This window comes from Eleutherodactylus coqui, chromosome 9 (assembly GCF_035609145.1).
Source record: "Eleutherodactylus coqui strain aEleCoq1 chromosome 9, aEleCoq1.hap1, whole genome shotgun sequence".
NCBI lineage: Eukaryota > Metazoa > Chordata > Amphibia > Anura > Eleutherodactylidae > Eleutherodactylus > Eleutherodactylus coqui.
Window position 1 is genome coordinate 100,984,890 of NC_089845.1, and position 11,930 is coordinate 100,996,819.

Here is an 11,930-nt window from a genome sequence, read left to right on the forward strand (position 1 = left end):
CACCTCCTCCCCCTCCCTGCACAAGTCACAGCATGCGTGCCCACAACACTCTCCCATAGAAGTGTAAAAGTCATGGTTATGGCTGACCTCTTCCACTTCCCTGCGCAGGTCACAAAGCATACCCATAACACTCTTCCACAGAATTCTATAGTTGATGGCCGCAGCTTTCCTCCTTCTTCGGTATTGCCTTGGGTTAATTTTAGTAGCTTCATTAGTTCTTCCACTTCAATATACTTGGTCTACATCATATTGAGTTTCAGCTTTGCCTCAGTTCATTGCAGGGAAGTACCTAGTGGCACCAGCTATAGACCACAAGCCAAAGATTGTGTGCACAAAACGTACACACCTGTACTTTACCCTTTTAGGAGGTCTGAGCTCCTCTGGAGTTTTGGGATGTCTCAACAGAGTTCCATTAACACTCGGGGTATCTTAGCCGAGTGCGTGTTATTAGGTGAGGATCATTTTGCTTAGACGTCTACTGAATTCTCTCGTTCTCATCCTACCATCTTGGGTGTTGGCGCACACAATGAATGAACTTCCCAAGAGAGCCTGGACTGAAGCTAAGTGACTACTTATTACTTTCTGTGGTTGCTTTTATACACTTTTAGGCACTTTAATACAATTGTATTTATATTCTATATATATATTTGTATCACAGTCATACCTTTTCCTATTTATTTTGATTTTCAGCTATATTTGCATAGTACTGTATTTAGTAAAAACACTGGGCTATTCACAGAATCAATTGTGTCAGGCATTCTTGTTTTCATACTATTTTTTAATCCACCATGCAACACCCCTTCCCTGCACATTTCACAGAGCATGCCCACAACACTCTTTCATATCTGTCTATAGCTGATGGACAAAGCTCACTTCCTCCCCCTCCCTGCACATTTCACAGAGCATGCCCACAACACTCTCTCATAGCTGTCTATAGCTGATGGACACAGCTCACTTCCTCTCCCTGCTCAGGTCCCAGAGCATGGCAAGACACCCTCCCATAAAAGTCTATAGGTGATGGACACAGCTCACTTCCTCCCCCTCCCTGCACATTTCACTGAGCATGCCCACAACACTCTCTCATAGCTGTCTATAGCTGATGGACACAGCTCACTTCCTCTCCCTGCTCAGGTCACAGAGCATGGCAAGACACCCTCCCATAAAAGTCTATAGGTGATGGACACAGCTCACTTCCTTCCCCTCTCTGAATGGGTCACAGAGTTTGCCCACAACATCCTCCCATAGAGGTCTATAGGTGATGGGTACAGCTCATCTTTTCCACCATCTTGTACAGGCTACAGAAAACTCCCATAGAAGTTTAAAGATGATGTCCATAGCTCCCCTCTTCCCCCACCCATCACAGGCCACAAAGAATGCACACAACACTCTTCCATAGAGATCTATAGGTGATGGGCACAACTTACCTCCTCCACCATCTTGCACAGGCCACATAGCATGCCTAAGAAAACTCCCATAGAAGTCTAAAGATGATGTCCAGAGCTCACCTCTTACCCCACCCATTACAGACCACAGAGCATGCCAACAACACTCTCCCATAGAGGTCTATAGGTGATGGGCACAACTCACCTTCTCCACCATCCTGCAAAGGCCACATAGCATGCCTAAGAAAACTCCCATTGAAGTCTATAGCTGATTTTCATAGCTCACCTTTTCCCCCACCCTGCAAAAGTCACAAAACACACAACACAATCCCCCAAAAAAGTCTATAGTGATAATCACAGCTAACCTCCTTTCCTTCAGTACACAGGGCACAGAGCATGTTCACAATAATGTCTATAGAATATATGGAAAGGCGGTGGACCAACCCCGGTGAAAAAGGAAATGGTGTAATAATTAGGGGTATGACCCTGATACACTAAGGCGGAGAGGTATAGATACCAAAGGTGTTGCCCACCCTAAGTGACGTTATACCTATCAGGTAAACGTGTAGAACAATAAGTGGAAAAAAATAGAATAAGCATTTGAGGATGTTAACCGCCTGCATGGAAAAACAGAGTCTTTCTTTGCCATGCAGACGGTTAACATCTTCAGATAGTGTATTCTATTTTATGTAGTTTTAACCCCAGCAAATACTGAGGAAGAGGTTCCCATACCTCGAAACATGTATACATGCTGGTTTTAATAATAAACTGAGATCTGTTTGGGCTAATACACCTCTCTCATATTAATTTTATTTAAGTATAAAAGGTTGTGCCGATATTACCCTCCAGAAGATACATATGTGTATGTGTCCATATATACACTTATCACTCTCTTCTTGATATTTTCCTCTTTCTTACACTTAATGATATCTATAGTTCCTGGGCACAGCTCAGCTCCGCTCTCCCCCTGCACATGTCACAAAGCATGCCCACAACACTCTTTTAAAAGAAGTCAACTTGTGATGGTCACAGCTCACCTCCTCCCCTTTACTACACAGGTCACAGAGCATGCGCAGAACACTACATTAGAATACCAGCTCTGGAGATCAGTTAATTATGACTTATTTTGAGCATAGATCATGAATATTAAAAGAGGAATTTCCCAATTAATAGGCATAAATAAATGGCTGGCCTGGGAGCTCTAGGTTGCCACAGCAATCCATTGGCACATTACATTTGGGTTATGGGAGACAAAGGCTGGCCTTTCCTTCAGTTTAGATGCTGTAGTCGGCATTAACCAAAGCATCTAAATGGTTAAACAACCACAGTTTCACACACTAGCTTTTCTTGTATCTGGGGGTGCAGGGATCCAGCCAGTTGCGAACATAGCTCTGCTTCTGATGGCATGCTCTTATGGATACCTTGTCCCAGAAACATGAGGTTGTCTTGACTCTTCCATTGGCTTCAGTGAATATTTTCTGGTTGCCCTGTTCAGCTGTGCTCCTTTTTGACATGGATTCACACCCTGTACCAGGTGTTACGTTTGTGTGAGCAAACAAGCATCAGGCCCACACAAATGTGGCCCAAAGAACACAGCAGGGGAAACTGACCCTGTGCTAAAGGTAAGATGGCAAGGCCCTACCTAACAGCGGAGCGATCGCCTCAATTAAGGCGGCCCACCGCTGGAACCTTGCCCCTGGCTCTCCCAGAATAGGTGGTACACGGAACCAGGACAAGTACAGACAATTCAAATGCACAAACAGGAAACTGACAGATGACAAACACAGTTATCACTCAACCTCACACGCTAAAGCAGATGAGGGATTAGTTTGTGCATTGGCCAATGAACTTAAGCCGCAAGCCCAACGATTAAGGGTCCTCGTGTCTTGCGGTCCCTACTCTAGCAAGACACATAATCAGGCAGCACAGGACACAAAACACACAGCAAGCTGCAAAGCAAGATATCCAGACACTACACACACAGCAAGCTGCAGGGAGACATGAGACATCTACAGGCAGACAAGACTAAGGAGATATAGCCTCCTCTTGCATAGAAGCTGGAGTATATATCTACACCCAGACTCAGTGGATTGGCTGATCTGAGCAACCACACCGAGCCAGCTCAATTAACCCCTCACCTGTGATGGTGTGCACCAGGAAACCGGTAAAACAACAAGTCCCAGATGCACAACCTGACACCAAGAACACTGTCCTAAACTTGTGGTGCAGGGGAAATCTTTTTTCCCAGTAACACCCTGTCCAGTTGTATGAGGATACATATATAATTGCTCAAAGGTCAGAGAGGTCACATTTGTTTTTTTTACTCTCTTAAGGATTAATAGAACCTGAGTTGCCCATTGATTGGCTAATGGCTAGGTATAAAAAGTGCAACTCCTGTTTCTCGGCTCTAATGTGAAGTTTTTGCAGAGAGCCTTGTGAGGAGTGAGTTGACCAAATGCTCCTGGAGAGCTGAGTTTTCCTATATCAATGTGAGTGCTATAGAGTGGTCTGCTAATAATCCAAGGAAACGTAAGCTGCAATTACTGACCACAAGTATCGAACTATCATTAAGAGAGTGACCACCAGCAAAAGTAAACTAATAGCCAGTATCTGGATAGTCAAGTTTTAGTGATGTGCAATCATGAGTACCATCACCAAATTCTTCACAAATTTTTTTGACTTCATCACTATACAACCTCCCCAAAGGTACTTTGCTAATAATTTGGTAAGGGAACAGTGACGGCATATTTCAGTTAGCGCATTGACTCAATTGGTTAACCAAAGTTTCTGCAAGACTAGGTTACTTCAGAGGAGACTCGTATTTTCAACCACTATCTGTGGAGCTATTTGTCTCTGACCAGGGTAATGCTATACTGCATGCACAATATTAAAAACACCGTATTTGTTGGGTATGGATCGAGTTATAACATTAATGGAATGTTAGTAAACAGTTTGCATTGTATCCAAATAATACTGTCATATATTATTGCCATATTACTCTTTATTGTATGTGCAGTAAAACATTGTTTCTTCAAGTAAACTGGTGTGGAGTCATATTCCACACCGGTCCCCTGTTACACAGTCATAGCGTCCCCTTCTCAATAGTCCTCCTCCTCTGCTGGGCCTGGGTCTATGTTGTCACTAATACTTCTGCACCCCTTCATAGGTTACAGTAGGTCATTGGTGATGATGAAGAACGCTGCGCTGATCCATAACAGGAGGAGGTGTATAGCATACGGCTGATACATTACTGGCCTGGAAACATTTCTATCATGGAGATCACAGCCGCTGGATGATACAATGTGGAGAATATACAGAAACAGCTGATAACAGCGAGCACAAAGACCTCACAATGGCCAGACTGTCAAGTGTCAGTTCTAAAATAAGCAGTAAGATGGTATTAGTGGGGTCAGCGTGCGGCGTCCTCAGCTGCTCCGGTGTACTGAATCAGCAGAAGTCGTGGCCAGATAAAAGCCAGCATCACATTCAGACTCCTCCATCAGCAGATAATATCTGTAATCATTGATTTCATACTTTGCTCATATCACATGACATCCGCTGATGTGTCTGCTCAGCTCTTTCTTGTAATGTATCAACTGGGAATTCGGCAGCTGATCCTCTTGTGGCCTCCAGGTGGCAGTGCAGTTCCTGAAATATTGACTAGTTTATAAAGGTTGGGAGTGGTGAACTGGAGAAATTACCAACTTGCACAGCTAATTTAACCAGAGAAGAATTGGGGGCCAAAGATCAAAGTACTGCAGTAAAACCTGCAGATATAGGAGAATATTTGGTGATATTGGACCAGGAACATATCGTGATATGTGTTTTGAAATTCTGGCTTGGTTTTCAACTCGCAATCATTGTTGCATAGACCTGTATAAAGGGTTGGACATTGATTTGCAGGAATGTTGCCATCCAATAGGTGGCGCTGTAGAGGTATTGTTCCATCTACCTTAATTGTATTAAAATGCTTAGGGACAAGTGAAGATATGAACCTTTGATGAATGAACCCACAGCAAAATATAAGGAGGAGCCGGCACTGATCCTACATGAAGCCTGCAAACTTGAGCTAATAGGCAATGGGGAATTTCCTTTTCTATTTCCACTGTTTCGAGTAGCCACCTTTAATGGCCTTCCTAACGTCCATAAGGGTCTGAATCTCCTTAAGTGTCGTCCAATAGTATCTGGAATAGACAGTCTGACGCACAATTTGGGAATATATCTGGATCAAATTCTTCATCCCTTCATCTTGTCCTAACCATCTTACATTAGGGACACTACAGATATAATGTTAAAACCGGATGATATAACCGTAGATGAACATACTCTTTTATGTAGTATTGACGTTGAGGCTCTTTACAGCTCAGTCTTGCATGAATGTGGGATGGAGGCTGTGGAATATTTTTTAAGGTCTAGAAGCATACATCTCAGATTACAGAATGAGTTTGTATTGAGCCTTTTAAAGTTGGTCTTGACTAGAGATGAGCGAGCATACTCGCTAAGGACAATAGCTCGATCGAGCACTGTCCTTAGCGAGTACCTGCCCGCTTGGAAGAAAAGGTTCGGCTGCCGACGCGGGTGAGAGGTGAGTTGCGGCAGTGAGCAGGAAGGGGGGGGGGCGGGGGGAGAGAGGGAGAGAGAGATCTCCCCTCCGTTCCTCCCCGCTCTCCCCGCCCACCGGCAGCCGAACCTTTTCTTCTGAGCGGGCAGGTACTCGCTAAGGGCAATGCTCGATCGAGTAATTGCCCTTAGCGAGTATGCTCGCTCATCTCTAGTCTTGACCTATAACTATTTTTTGTTTGATACACGGGTCTACCACCAGCTCAGGGGCGCGCGATGGGGAGCCCGATGGCCCCCACATATGCTGATTTGCTCCTGGAGTGGTGGGAAGATACGCATGTGTTTGGAAAAGCATTAGAGCAATATCAACATCGCTTTCTGGGACCGCTATATAGATGATGTCATAGTTATCTGGAGCGGACGAATTTGAATAGTTTGTAAAGGAACTGATCAAAAACATCATCACTCTGTGGTTCACCTATGGGAATTATGTTATATAGACAAAACAATTGCTGATCTTTCAATATTTTGAAAGATATCAGTGTGTGTAAGGGCTCCTGCACACTTGCATTTTTTTTTACACTGCGATATCACTGCTTTTCTTTTAACACGATTGTCAATGGGACTTTCTAATCTTAAAAACGCATCGCACAAAAATCATAAAGCACAAACTTGCAATGCGTTTTTAACATTAGAAAGTCCCATTGACAACGCAGCGATATAGCAGCGTTAAAAAAATGCAAGTGGGCAGGAGCCCTAAATGGGCCTTAAGTCCATAGCACTCATTGAGCGCTGTGTACTAAAGAAAGGAGAAGGCAGAAAGGGTTAAAAAACCCTCCTGTCTTCTGGGTTATCAGCTGTGACTAACAGCTGATAATCCAACATGCTTCTGATTGATTGCAGAAGCAGAGGCTTTAAACCCTAGCCATATTTTTACTATCGCCTGGGTTTAAAGCCCAGGACCAGGCGCCGTAAATGTACAGGGTTAAAGCCACTATCAAAAAAAGCACTTGTAAACTGCTGCGTTTTTTAATGCAGTGATTTACAGCGTGCAGAACAGCGTTTTTCTGCATTTTTGTAAGCGTTTGCCTGCATTTTTAACGCACGTTATTTGCAGTAACAATGCTGACAAAGTAGGTTGATGATGTCATCACTTTTTTCCCTCCTCATCACATAGTAAGCAGCATTAAATATGCTGTAAAACGCTGTTAAACTGTGTTTTACAATGTTTTTAACGCGCCCCATTATTTGAATGGTGATGTAGAGCGTCAAAGACGCCATGTAACAATGTAGAATAGAATATAGAGCGTTCAATGTAGCGCACGCTAAAAACGCTGTGCTAAAATGCTCATCTGAGGGATCTTATTGAAGTAAATGGAGGTTTAGTGCAGCGTTTCTAGTGGACGTTGAAAACACCTACTAACTGCTGTAAAAACAATTACCTGTGTGAGAGAAGTCTAAAAGGCCACAGTTTCCCATTGCTGTTGTGAATGCGAAGAAGATTAACGTATGCGCAAACTCTTTGTCCATTATTGCGCACACAATTAAGATATTTTACACATGCGATATTTCAGACAAAGGTTCACGCTTCTGCGTACGCATTCACACATAAAAATACAAGGTTCTTAGTGCACGATTTGATCAAATCTGTGTATGGCCCGCCGCCACATCAAGGCGAACCTTCATGGATGGGTACCTTGTATTTTCATGCGTTTTGTACAAAAACCATTCTGCATTTGTTTGCAGATATTCCGTGTGTATGAGTGCTGAAGCATGTTTTTTTTTATCGTATTTCTTGCAGCCATGGCTTATTCTGCACCTTCACGCTTTCATCTGCTGGATGTGTTGACTTTCTATATCCAATTTAGTACCTCATCTGCCACTTGAAGTCTGTTTTTTTAATGTACCATATGAAGACATTTTCATGTTCTCCCTGTATGTTTGAAACTGATATATTTTTTAAATACATTTAATCTACCTTTAACTGGGCCATTCAAAATACTGCAGGGTGCAGCAAGAATGAATATATTAGGTTTGTGTATCTATTTGCCATTACAATATAGAACGTGATTTGGGAGGGTATTCTCTCTCCTTGAGGAGAGCACCTAGAAGGTGAGTGAGGAGACTTATAAGGCCATGCATGCTCCTCTGGGTAATAAGGAAGATGGAACAATATCTCTGCAGCGCCACCTATTGGATGGCAGCATTCCTGTAAATCAATGTCCAACCCTTTATACAGGTCTTAACAAAGGTATGATATCTATAAATGGGGCCTCTGTATCTGACATTTGAGCCATACTCCCGAATAGAGAGGATCTGAGTGTTGTTGATTTGGGTAAATGCATTAAATATCTATGAACCGTGACACAGATTGTTGATTGGTGGTCCCCGATGAGCCTCTGAAACCTAGGGGTGAAACAAGTAGGATAAAAGAAGTAAGTTTATCATTCATTTAAATTGGTATCATGAGTATTACTATGACATGATTTTCTATTTTTTGAATGGCATCTTGATCGTAGAATGTACAAATAACACCTGTTCTGTTAGGTGGATCAGATCTCATTTTTTCCTGACCCTTATCATTACCTCCCCTTTTTTCCCTTCCTTTTTTATTAGAGGAAAGCCAGGGTGAGGTAGGGTTAGGTAACTGTGTGGGGTCACCCTTTTCAGGGCAGTTACTCCGCTTTCTCATCTTTACATAGTGTTTGGGATGGCTTGGGGTGCAATTAGGCTTTTTTCGATACTATTAGAAAAGGTTATATATTAATGCTAAGAGACAGTACACTTTCTGTGAACAATATTACTCGATCCGTCACTTTTTAATGGCACAAAAAAGTTATTTTGTGAATTTGACTCCGTCCTCAGGAACCTGCTGATACCAAAGATAAGGCTGACAAAAAGGGGCCATTTACACGTAATGATCGTCGCTCAAAATTCATTCATACAAACGAATTAGAGCAATAATCGTGCAGTGTAAATGCAAAATAAATCGCTCACTATTCCTTCACTTGTCGTTATCGCTGACATTCAGGCAGCATAAGAACTATGGATCGCTGGCTTCTTGCTACGTGTAAACGCTCCCCGCTCAGCGCTTCACATAAAAGGTGAAGTGATGAGTGAGGAGCCAGCGAGAAGCATGACATCAGCGCTTTTGCAGTTGTTTACACGACCGTCGGCCCATATTGAAGGAGCATGAGTCCAGCAACGAGAGACGTCAATGAATTCCCCCCACTGTCATAATCTGTAGAGCTTCGCCCCTGCATGTCACAGATTTGGCATTAAGGCCCCTTTTACACGGCCGATAAATCGTTCAGTATAAATGAATGCACCGCCTGAATAACTAATAAGAATTCACTCCCTTCTCATTCGTTGTTCAGTTTTGGCATGCATGGATCGGCCCGTGTAAACAGGCAGTCTTTCACTTATGAACAACTGCCTGTTCACTGTTAATGGAGGCGGGGACGATTGTTCCTGTGTAAAAGCACAGGAATGATTATCACTGGGATGACTGTTGGGGCACTTTAGTGCCAAAGACCTGTCCCCTGTATAAGGACCGTTACTCCTCTCTTATAACCCCTCTTCTACATTCTCCCTCACAACCTGATCACTGTATACCCCTCCTGCCTCATCCCTGTACATACACAGATAGCGGCTGGTACAGCTTTATGTATACTACCGTGTTTATGTAGGAGATAGCAGGACCGTTGTACAGAACAAGCAATGCTACCTCTAGTTTCACCACTATGTCCTATAGATTGTAAGCTCTTGTGTCACCACTATGTACTATAGATTGTAAGCTCTTGTGTCACCACTATGTCCTATAGATTGTAAGCTCTTGTGTCACTATGTCCTATAGATTGTAAGCTCTTGTGTCACTATGTCCTATAGATTGTAAGCTCTTGTGTCACTATGTCCTATAGATTGTAAGCTCTTGTGTCGCCACTATGTCCTATAGATTGTAAGCTCTTGTGTCACCACTATGTACTATAGATTGTAAGCTCTTGTGTCACCACTATGTCCTATAGATTGTAAGCTCTTGTGTCACTATGTCCTATAGATTGTAAGCTCTTGTGTCACTATGTCCTATAGATTGTAAGCTCTTGTGTCACTATGTCCTATAGATTGTAAGCTCTTGTGTCGCCACTATGTCCTATAGATTGTAAGCTCTTGTGTCACCACTATGTCCTATAGATTGTAAGCTCTTGTGTCACCACTATGTACTATAGATTGTAAGCTCTTGTGTCACCACTATGTCCTATAGATTGTAAGCTCTTGTGTCACCACTATGTCCTATAGATTGTAAGCTCTTGTGTCACCACTATGTCCTATAGATTGTAAGCTCTTGTGTCACTATGTCCTATAGATTGTAAGCTCTTGTGTCACCACTATGCCCTATAGATTGTAAGCTCTTCTGTCACCACTATGTCCTTTAGATTGTAAGCTCTTGTGTCACCACTATGTCCTATAGATTGTAAGCTCTTGTGTCACTACTATGTCCTATAGACTGTAAACTCTTGTGTCCCTCTATTTCCTCATAGATTGTAAGCTCTTGTGTCCCCCTATCTCCTCATAGATTGTAAGCTCTTGTGCCACCACTGTCCTATATATTGTAATCTCATGTCACCACTATGTCTTATAGATTGTAAGTTCTTGTGTCCCCCATTTCCTCACAGATTGTAAACTCTTGTGTCCCCCTACTGCCTCATAGACTGTAAGCTCTTGTGTCCCCCTATCTCATCATAGATTGTAAGCTCTTGTGTCACCACTGTCCTATATATTGTAAGCTCTTGTGTCCCATTTCTTAATAGATTGTAAACTCTTGTGTTCCCCTACTGCCTCATAGACTGTAAGCTCGTGTATCCCCCATCTACTCATAGATTGTAAACTCGTGTGTTCCCCTACTGCCTCATAGACTGTAAACTCTTGTGCCTCCCTATTGCCTCATAGATTGTAAGCTCTTGTGTCCCCCTATTGCCTCATAGATGGTAAGCTCTTGTGTCCCCCTATTGCCTCATAGATGGTAAGCTCTTGTGTCACCACTATGTACTATAGATTGTAAGCTCTTGTGTCACCACTATGTCCTATAGATTGTAAGCTCTTGTGTCACTATGTCCTATAGATTGTAAGCTCTTGTGTCACTATGTCCTATAGATTGTAAGCTCTTGTGTCACTATGTCCTATAGATTGTAAGCTCTTGTGTCGCCACTATGTCCTATAGATTGTAAGCTCTTGTGTCACCACTATGTACTATAGATTGTAAGCTCTTGTGTCACCACTATGTCCTATAGATTGTAAGCTCTTGTGTCACTATGTCCTATAGATTGTAAGCTCTTGTGTCACTATGTCCTATAGATTGTAAGCTCTTGTGTCACTATGTCCTATAGATTGTAAGCTCTTGTGTCGCCACTATGTCCTATAGATTGTAAGCTCTTGTGTCACCACTATGTCCTATAGATTGTAAGCTCTTGTGTCACCACTATGTACTATAGATTGTAAGCTCTTGTGTCACCACTATGTCCTATAGATTGTAAGCTCTTGTGTCACCACTATGTCCTATAGATTGTAAGCTCTTGTGTCACCACTATGTCCTATAGATTGTAAGCTCTTGTGTCACCACTATGTCCTATAGATTGTAAGCTCTTGTGTCACTATGTCCTATAGATTGTAAGCTCTTGTGTCACCACTATGCCCTATAGATTGTAAGCTCTTCTGTCACCACTATGTCCTTTAGATTGTAAGCTCTTGTGTCACCACTATGTCCTATAGATTGTAAGCTCTTGTGTCACTACTATGTCCTATAGACTGTAAACTCTTGTGTCCCTCTATTTCCTCATAGATTGTAAGCTCTTGTGTCCCCCTATCTCCTCATAGATTGTAAGCTCTTGTGCCACCACTGTCCTATATATTGTAATCTCATGTCACCACTATGTCTTATAGATTGTAAGTTCTTGTGTCCCCCATTTCCTCACAGATTGTAAACTCTTGTGT